The 9,975-nt window shown below is 46.2% G+C and overlaps 1 pseudogene across 1 annotated transcript; it reads right to left on the bottom strand.

The window, feature by feature from the left end:
• Positions 1-5,267, bottom strand: LOC310923449 (beta-sarcoglycan-like; annotated as a pseudogene). Its single transcript has 6 exons — positions 5,235-5,267; positions 3,799-4,008; positions 2,827-3,012; positions 2,563-2,725; positions 1,918-2,049; positions 1-1,079 (listed from the first exon to the last, which is right to left on the bottom strand). The product of its transcript is annotated as a beta-sarcoglycan-like (transcript).
• Between the last annotated feature and the right edge of the window lie 4,708 nt (positions 5,268-9,975).

The following is a 9,975-nucleotide window of genomic DNA, read 5'->3' as shown; positions in this document are numbered from 1 at the left end:
TGCAACAGTTAAGCTTAGATTATTACCTATCGAGTAATGGACTCAGACACTGTTCACATTAGAGCACCTCGGAAAACACTATTTTTGGGTAGTAAGCAAGTTGTAAGTACATCTTTAAAAACGTACTTCTAATATAAACACATTTTGTAAGTATTTCACATAAATTAAACAACTGCAGAATGCATTAACTGCACAGACAGAATGGAAGTTCAAGCAACACTTCAATAACTGCAAGACTACTTCAAAATTCAAGTTACATTTCCATACTCAGTATTACTTTGCAAATATTATTTATGATAGCACAGTTTTTTTAATAACATGAGAATACATGGCAGAAATCATGTGATATTTTTAAGTGAATCTGGCATTACCCCTCAGTACACATCTGGTAAACCACCTAAGTTTGGGGTAAATCAATGTATCAACAAGAAAGCAGAGAAAAGTCTGCCACTTCAGCCATCCTAGGAGAATCTATTTTCAACAAAAAGTTGACATTCGTGTTGAAGTACTTCAGACTGTGGTTATATTCTCAGCAGTCTTCAAGGTCTTGAGACAGGACAAAAACCTCCTCAAGAGACTACTGTAGGCAGTAGAGGTGTTGCCAAGATCATGTTCTTTTACATATATTCTACTGATCCCAATTCGAGAAGGTACTTCAGTATGCACGTACACTGAAAGCTTATAGATTCAGTGCCAGTACTGCAGCTAACAGGATGATGACCTAATACTGCTGACTGTAACAGCCTTTCCTTAAAAATACAGTGTAAGAAATGTTAGCATAAACTGCTGCAAAAAAAGAAACCCTTGAAGGCATGCAATTACTTCATACAAATATGTGTAAACACGGAGGAGACCTGTCCCTGCAGCAGTTTCTTTCAGTGCGTGGCTCCACAGGAGTTGACAGAGGTCTGGCAGCCCATGTTGTGCCCTGTCACCTGAACCTTGAACAGCGTCCCGTCCGCACACATGCACAGCTTGAAGCGCAGCCAGTTGCCGTTATTGAACTGCTCCCCGTGAGAAGAACTTGGCAGTCGTGACGGGCTGACCATCACAGTTCCGTTCAGGATGATGCTGTTTTCCTAGTAAGGAGACAGGAAAAAAAAAAAAGAAGTTGTAGAATTACAACTTCTAATGTAAATAAGGCATATTGTTTTTGAGAAGGACAAGCTGGTTTAATGGATAAATAACACGTCTAGGATGGCTGTAGAATCAACAGTAAAAAAAAGGTATGTATGCAAATGTATAATTTTTTAATAACAATTACAGCAATGCCTGTGGATTTCTTGACTATATACAGCAATGTACTTTGCTATTTCAGTGGTGTATTGATATTGAGAAAGACAGCAGTAGGGTGACTTTCCACTTGACATTCTTATTAGCAAATGCAGTAAATATAAAATATGGACATGAAACAGGAAACAGTGTTTGAATTCATGCATGAAATTCATTCACATTTGAAAGTGCATATACCTTTATTTTTATCCTTTTTTTCCATCGTTCTATATATACTACCATCTTAATCTCCAAAAATCTTAAAGAAATGCCAGTGAATCTTAGAGCAGCAGCACAGAATGCTCCAAACTATATGCTCTGCTCTTCTGGCAAACATTGCCATCCCTGGTTAAGCTTTCAGAGGAGATTAACTTCCTTTGGTATTCATGCCAGTACAGAGGCCAATATATTAGCTTTAACTGCGTTGTAGGTTTTTGGTGTCTTAATAGTGGTAAATCAATATTACCTGGAACTATTCAACCACTACTTAACTGCAAAGTAATAAACCATCTATTTAAATCCAAATGACTTCTGTGCATGAGTAATTTTATAAAATTTGAAATGACATAAAGCTACATCAGTTTACTATCAGCCTAGATTTGAAACTAAGCTGTTAGAAGAATTGCTTTAATTTGAAATACTTACTGCTTTAAGTTCCATGTTTCCACCCATTCGAAACTCAATTGTCTTGCCTGTGATGAAAACACCTTCATTTCCCCGGACAATGGCACGACCATCAACCTTTATGTTTAGATCGCTGGTTGCATTGCTGGTAATCTAAGAACATAACCAAAAAAGCTGTATTACACCTTAATGAAAATGTGCTACTTGCATTTGTCTGAGTAACTTTAATTACCTTAAGAGTAGTGCTGTGCAATGTAATAAAAACCTTGAATGTACTTTTTGCCCTTCTGCCATTAGCTTCTGCATATTTGTTATTTCCCACGTTCAGTTTCAAAACAAGATCAGTGAATTTTGGAAGGTATGTGAAATTAATTTTTCTTGTATAAAAAAACCCCAAATTTATATGACAATTTTATGAGATACACAGCTAACACTTGTACCAAATACAGGCTTCCTGTTAAGACAGATGATGTAAATTTACCCCTCATTTTCACTTAACCTGTTCCTCCTGTGTATTCATAGTTGTGAGTGGTTTTTCTGCAACACGATTGCTCAGTGTTTCCAAAGGCACACTCAACCCTCTATAAAACCACTAACCCAACTCTACTTTTACACAAACAAACAATGGGCTGTATTCTTATTACTTACAAAAGATAAGAGACATACCCTCTCTGTAGAGGCCTTTTGTACATTCAATATTTTAACTCCATTTGGCAGATGAAATTCATGGGTTTGTTCGTGGGTCAACAAATTCCATGCCAATATCGCTGGTAATAGAAGTTTTGTCTTTTTCCACGCTAAGCTTGGTTGTTCCTTGCTGAAATACAATCTTCAGAAACAAAGTCATGAACTTAATGATGTTTCAAATTAGCAATGTGAGTGTAATTCTCTAGTGTTGCTCACAAACTTTCAATTCATGTTATAACTTACAGGCTGATTATTCCCAGTGATCACCAAGTCTTCATTCCGTCTCCCTCCTACAGTGCTTTTATATAAGGGATGTATAACACCCATGTCAGACACTTGCTTAAACCGCAGTAAGCCACTCTCATGGAATTCCATACTGTCACAACCATTGGGACCAATTCTTACCACTGCCCAGATAACCAGGGTAATCTGAAAGAGAAACACATTTTCAATCATCATGTTGATTGTTCGGATCTTCCTACCACAATTATTGTATTAATTAGATGTTTTATTTGAACAATTATTAATGTCAATGGTTAAGTGAGGTTTAAGTATGAGTTTACTGTAGTCTGTTCCTATTGAAAACATCATAACACATTTAATTATGAAAAGCATTTAAAATTATTTTTAGACTTATTAGAAACAGTAGCTAAAATTATTTCTATATATATAAAATGTTAAATTGCATCCACAGTTACATCTTTCTTTTGTTTAAGGGTAACCACTGACTAAACAGATTTCCTGAACAGTTCAGCTTGGTATATACTTAACGTTGAACTGCAAGAATGCATCCTCAGAGATGGATGTGCAATTACAAAAAATAATTTATTATTTCTCATTGACCAAGCAATAAAAATGTGGTTATTAGAACAATGAAGTTTTAAAGTGCAGTACCTAGTTAATTCTAAATGTTCACATACAGCTCTGTAATGTAAAATATAACCATATTTTATATGCCATATATCCTGAATTCATATGTACTAGTAACACTTCTCATGGGGTGACCATGATAACCGAAATAACCATGCCTGAATTGACACCATTCTTGCATCTAATCTTGCTCAGACTACAAAAGAACTAAAAAGAAAGGAGAAAAGTGGGAATCTCCTTCAGTACATTATAAGTCCTTGGCCATCCTGGAAGTTTTATTTTTTTAGTGAACTGTCAGAATGAAACACGACCTAATGTTACTTACGCTATAGCTATTATACTCACAATCAGATTGATGACGGCCAAAATAAAAAGAACAACAATCACACATATGGCCAAGTTGCCTTTCCTGCCACGTAACCCTGTCTTATGGAGACGGTCTTCATCAATTGGAATGTATCCTGCTTTGAAGTTGCTGTTGTGCTCCTTATTAACGTTCCTGCGTTCCACAGCCTTCTCTCGCATAGACTTCTTCACCGGGCCGTTAGAGCTTTGCTGTAACACAGGGCATGGGTTAGCTTCAAAAGGCACGTAAATTAGCTACAATGACACACACATATGTATGCAAACAATGTAAACTGACTGGTGGAATATACTGGATATTATGTTGAGAATAATTTTTCCGTCTGCCACCCTGCTGTCAGAATACACACTTAGAACCACAGCAACCTCTGCTAACATAATGACTAAATTTAAAATCCAGATACTTTCAGACAATATATGACTTTAATATTTATCATGGCAGATGGGAATTATTAATTATATTGTTACAGTTAAAAACCTAAAACCAGCTACCAAGAAATTCATCAAGTTTTTACCTCTCAGAGATGATACAGGACATAATCCTGCACGTCATCTGCCAGTACACAGGATTTTAGTTCCCTCCGTGCTCATATGTGGTAGACTCTCAGTGACTATTCAAGAAGAGCATGGTGGATACAGTTTTTAAATTAGTTTGACAGTACAGGGTTTGCATTCAACTCCTGTTGCTTGCATGCAGCATCGAGAAAGATACTGTGAGGCTTCACACCTGGCATGGGGAACTTGGCCGGAGTGGCTTTCGTGTAATAATCTGAAGTTATGACATTGTAAGGGATTTCCTCTCAATGTAACAAATTAATAGAGGAAACTCTTGTACATATTCGTAGTGAAAAAAAATCTTTAATGTATTTTTGTAGCTGTCCAAAACGGAACGGTTTGTTATTTAGGGATTCACATGTTCAAAGAAGAAGCTTGATCTTTTGGACGGAATTAAGTTTGTTCACTTGAATCCTAAAGCTACACTTAAGTGACTGCACTTGCACGTCTACGCTGAAGTAGCAACACCGTGTTTTCTTCTGCTGCTGAAGAGCTAAGAGATAGTACTGAGAAAGGTGCTTGACCTGACAAGTTTATGGAGATGTTCGGGCCCCGTGTGGCCCTGCAGAGCACACACGACCTGCGGGCCCCGGGGCACCCGCCGCCTCCCGCCCCGGCCAGAACCCTGCGCCTCAGTGCAGTGCCGGGCACGCACCATTGCCGTCTGTGGCACACCCACGCCTCGGGCAGCACGGCGCCGCTGCGGGCCGCCCCGCCCCGCCCCGCCCGGACAGCAGCCTCGGGCCGCCTCTCCCCTCCCCGGCCGAGCGGGTCCCGCCCGCTCACCGCGGGCCCGGTCCCCCCTGACCCCGGCGGGGACGGCGCCGCCGCCCTCCCGTGCCCGTGTCCCGCCGCGTACGGACCTGCTCGGGGCCGGCCGCCGCCATCTTGCCCCGCCGCCGCCGCGCGGGGCCCGCGGGCGCCCCCTGGTGCCGCTCCGCGCGGCGGGTCCCCGCGCCCGCTGCCGTTACCCGGCAGCGTCACCTGGCGGCCGCGGGCCGTACCCGCTCCTCGCTGCCCCTCTCCATACATCACCATCGTTGTTACACCCGCGCCGCCCGAGGAGCGCTCCCGGAGCGACATCGAGTCAACGCAACACCCCCAAGAGCGAGCTAACATCCTGCCATGGCCAGAGACTTAAAGAGTTTGGTGGGCGCGGGGAGCGCCCGGGAGCTGCAGGAGAAGCTGGAGAACTGGCATCAGGACTACGAGGTGGGTGCTGGCGCTCCCGGGCCGGGGCGGCCGCCGCCGGGCGTTGCAGTGGCCGGTTTGGGCCCCGTCCCGCGCCCCTGCGGTTGGTGTCCCTCACACACCTCTGAGTGCCAGCCCCGGCTTTTTGCCTCTTTGCCCATGGCGAGGCTCCCTGAAAACAAGGGCCGGAGGTTGAAAGTGAGGTTTGAGGCACACTGGCTCTAAACAGGAGAGAGCGTTGGAGTAAAAGAGCGGCAGGTGAAAAGGACCCGGGGCGGGCTTGTGCTCAGGAGAAACCGGCCGTGGGCCAGAAACGGGCAGGAGAACGGGGGGGAAAGAGGTGCTGAGGCGGAGAACGGGCTATCCAGCACCCCAGCCCTTCTGGGAGGGGAAAGAGGCTGCTGCAAGGCCACACGGCCCCGAAAGGTCAGAACGGGTCTGAGGGAAGAGTTTCGGCTGCAGAGGGAATGTAGTGGAATCCAGGGAGTGACAGGAAACTGAGGAGGTGAAACAGTGGAAGAAATAGAGAAGGTGTGAAATTAGGGAAAGATGAGGCAGAGGAACATGAAACTTGTCAGGTGTGACTTTGCTCAGTGGAAAATCGTGACAGAGTTTTCACTCCTGCATCCCCAGGTTTCTGTACCTTCAGGATGTAGATGGGGCTTGTGCTCAGGTCAGGAGCCTGTAACCACCTGCTGTGTGCTGTGCTTGGTGAGGAAAGAGATGCAGCGTTTCCAGGGAAAATCAGCTATTTTCTTTTACTTTATGGTTGGATAGGAGTTACAGTTACATAGCCAGTGTAACTCTCTGCAGGATTCATGACAAAGGACAATTTTAGGGAGTTTGAGAGTAGCTGGTAAAGCTACCACAGAGGAGGAACAGTGCCGTGCATTTCAAAATCTTGCAAATGGATGGTGAGGTAGACCTTAGGAGGGCTGAGCAGCAGTGGGGGCTGACCCCTCCATCATGAGTTGGTTGGGAATAGTCTTTCAGGTCTTGGAAAATGAAGATGAACAGTTTCAGGCTGCTGTTGCAGGAAAAGAGGAGCTGGCAGATGGAAACACTGTGTTATGTTGCTGTAATGAGCTGGAAAAATGCACTTTTGTAGCTGTGTTCTTGTGAAGGTGAGCAGGTTGACAGTGCTCCCCCAAGGCCCGAGGAAAGCATATTGCAGCGATCAAAACACAAGCTGATGGGCACATGGGTGGGATTTTCAGCTCTTTTGGAAGCTTGTAAAAACCATACGGAGTCATTAAAACCTGAAGACCTAGAGAGTGATCTATGTGGAAGGTGATACACAGGTTACAGATAAAGATTAAGGAAGGAAGTAAAAAAGTGTGTATTCTTCTGGCAGGTGTAGTTTAAATTGCAAAATTTTCAAAACTGCATTTGCTGAACGTGATGTAGTTTTGTTGTTTCCTAGGCATAGTTCTGGGTTTTGCTCCTTCAGTAGTATATGTTTCAGTTTGTAACTCTTAAAAATCAGGTGAAATTGCGTGGAGACTTCATGTGACTGCTGACAAAGCAAGATAAGAGCCTTTTCCTTGTATGTGTTATTTCAGCTAATATGGAAAACCAGATTTTGTTTTTTTTCTTTTAATCCGACAATCTGCTAGATTATTATTTTAATAACTGTTGAAAGATTTTAACCCAGATTCATAATTTCTATGATTCTTCTTTTAGAGATACTTGTGGTTGCAGCATCTTTATAATTGAAAAGGAGTATGTTTTCTCAAGTAGTGAATTATCTGAGTGATAGAAGTCCTGATGCATTGTTCATTTGCCTATTAAAAATGTGAACCTTAAAAAATGAGTATTCTAATGCATTCAGTAAGGAAAGGTTGGAAAGATGTAATTACAGGGGGGAAAACGTCGTGATTGTAGCTTTAAGTAAGAAAGCCCACACAGATGTAGTAATGCATGTTGGGGTTTGTAAAGTTTTATGTACATTTGTCTGTGTTTTATGTACATTTCAGTTTAGTGTACCCCAGTTTTATGTACCCAAAATGGCTTCCCTGGGCCCTGTTCCCCTGACTCCATCTTGTTGTTTACCACTTAAGTTATATAACCCTCTGCCTACCCTCCCTGGAGACAGTCCCTGATTGGCCCGTCCTTCCCGCCACAGGCCCTGTCCATCACCCTTACCCCCCATGCCAATCTCCCTGAGGCCTGGGCCTAGGGATTGGCTGGGTCCCTTCCCGCCTTTTCCCTGGTCACTCCTGGTTGGATCACCCCTCACCCTTGCCACTCCCTGGTTCCTGCTCATTGGTTGTTCTGCGCTTTCCCCACACCCACTCTGTGTTGTATTTAAGCCGGTGCATTTGTTTGCTCGGGGCTCTCCCTGGAGTGCCCGGGCAGGAATAAACTTCTCTGACCCCAAGCTCCCGGAGAGTCCTTCTCTCATTTATCACCGGCTTCGTGGCTGCAGCTCAGGTCGTTGGCCTAGGTGGAGGACCACAAATATCAGGTGTACTGCTACGTGCGCTCCGGGCTAGCCACACAGGGCAAGCGCACGGCGGCAGGGGTGGCGCCCAACGTGGGGCCCCTCAGTGTCAGCGCCTGATTCCTGCAGCGGCGCAGGAAGCGACAAGCGAACCATCGGGTTCGTTGCGGATTACAGTTCCAGGCTGTTTCGCAGTCTGCGCACCTTTCGTAGAGCAGCAGCTTAGGCTGAGCGCTCCGAAAGGGTGAAGAAGGTAGCTCCCTGCACCCGGGAGTCTTCTTCGAGGCCGGTCTACCCTCAAGCCTTTTTCCGAAGACCCTTGGACGGGTAAGTATCCCCAAAAGCCCTTCGCTCCCAGGGGGGAGGAGGTTTCGGGAGGAAGCTTACCCGTGGGAAGGAACGGGGATACCGCCACCCGGGGGGAGGTGGTCCTTTCCGCAATAGGGGGAGGGAGTCTCGGGGTGACACCCGAGATTCCTAGGCTGCGCAGCCCCCGGGGGAGTGGGGAGGGAGCCTGCCGCGTTTTGGGTCCTTTCTCTCGCTTTTCTCGGGTTTTGGTTTCCAAGGGCTCTTCGCTTTTCAGTTAAGTTTTGTGATTTTCGTTGTTTGTGTTGTGGCCTTGGTGGCTTTGGTCTTTCGTTGATCCCGCCCCGGTTCAGAGGTTCGTGGCCTTGCCGGTTTTTAGTGCGGACGGTGTTGGTTTTTGAGTTGTCTTGTGTTTTGAGGCTTGTTGGTTGTGGTGTGGGCGCAATTGATATCGGATAGCCATGGGTGCACGGCTGAGCGCGCCACAGAGAGAAGTGCGTTGTAAAGTTAAGAGTTTGTTGGTTGCTACAAATTTCAGGTTTTCTAAGGGAGATTTAAATAAGTTTGTAAGATTTCTCTTCCTGCATTTCCCTAAGACAGTTGCCCAATCCGTGGACACTGCCGTGTTTTGGGCTGCAGTGTTCGTCAAATTTGCTAATCTGGCCAAGTCGGGCGACAAAAATGCACTTAAATTCCTTTATTGGGTTCGACAGCTACGAGCTGCATGTAATAGTTTAGAGGGAATGCAGAAAGGGAGCTCCCGGGGTTCGTTGACAAGTTTATGTTCTTCCCGTCCTAATCCCCCTGCCCGTCCTCCCTCTCCCCGGCCAGGAATCCTCAAGGGGTCCTCTAGCCCCGGCCCCTTGAGGGACGGCAAATCCCCCCACCTGGGCTGTCCCGGCCAGACGGCTCAGGACTCTCGGAGCCGGTGTACCCCGCCGGTAACGACATCTTTCCTACCCCAGATGTCCCCTAAGCCTCGTGTTAGATTTTCCTTTGCAGAGCCGGATTCCCCTGGTGTCCAAAATGGCGCCCTGAACCCCTCTCCACAAAATGGCGGCGGGCGCCTTGCCCGCTCGTCGTCCCTCTCTTCGTTTTTCCCCTCCCACCCTCGTCCCTCCACCCTCAGGACATCATCTAGGAACACCAACCCCTTTTTAGATACTCCTCCCCTTTCCCACAAAGAGTTTCCTCCCCTTTCTCCTCCCATTTCCCCACCTTCCTACTCCGCCCACTCTCCGCCCACAGAAAACACGCCCCTTCCCTCAGCACCGCCCACCGACTGGTCCCGCCCCTCTTCCGGTTCCCACGCCTACCCTTCCGGTTCCCACGGTTGGAGCCCGGAGGGGGAGGGCCTGGAAACCGGAAGCCCCGAACCAAGTGGTCTTCCCATGGTCGCCCCTGTCACCTATCGCGGCCGGGGTGGGGCAGCCACTTGGAGACCGTTTCCGCAGGCGGCTATCAAGGATCTCATGAAAACCCTGAAGGAGTACGGACGAGAGAGTCCGTACTTCCAGGGCATGTTGGAGTCAACACTTGCGGGGCATGTGGTCGTCCCTTGGGATCTTAAGCAGCTCTTCCGGTGCCTCAATAATAAAACAGAGTACAAGCTCTGGCAGGGCACTTGGAAAGACCTGCTAGGACGAGCACTCCCTAGCTTGTTA

Source organism: Zosterops lateralis (genome assembly GCF_965231275.1).
Source record: "Zosterops lateralis genome assembly, contig: HAP1_HAP1_SCAFFOLD_55, whole genome shotgun sequence".
NCBI lineage: Eukaryota > Metazoa > Chordata > Aves > Passeriformes > Zosteropidae > Zosterops > Zosterops lateralis.
This window is presented reverse-complemented; position numbering and strand designations above follow the sequence as displayed.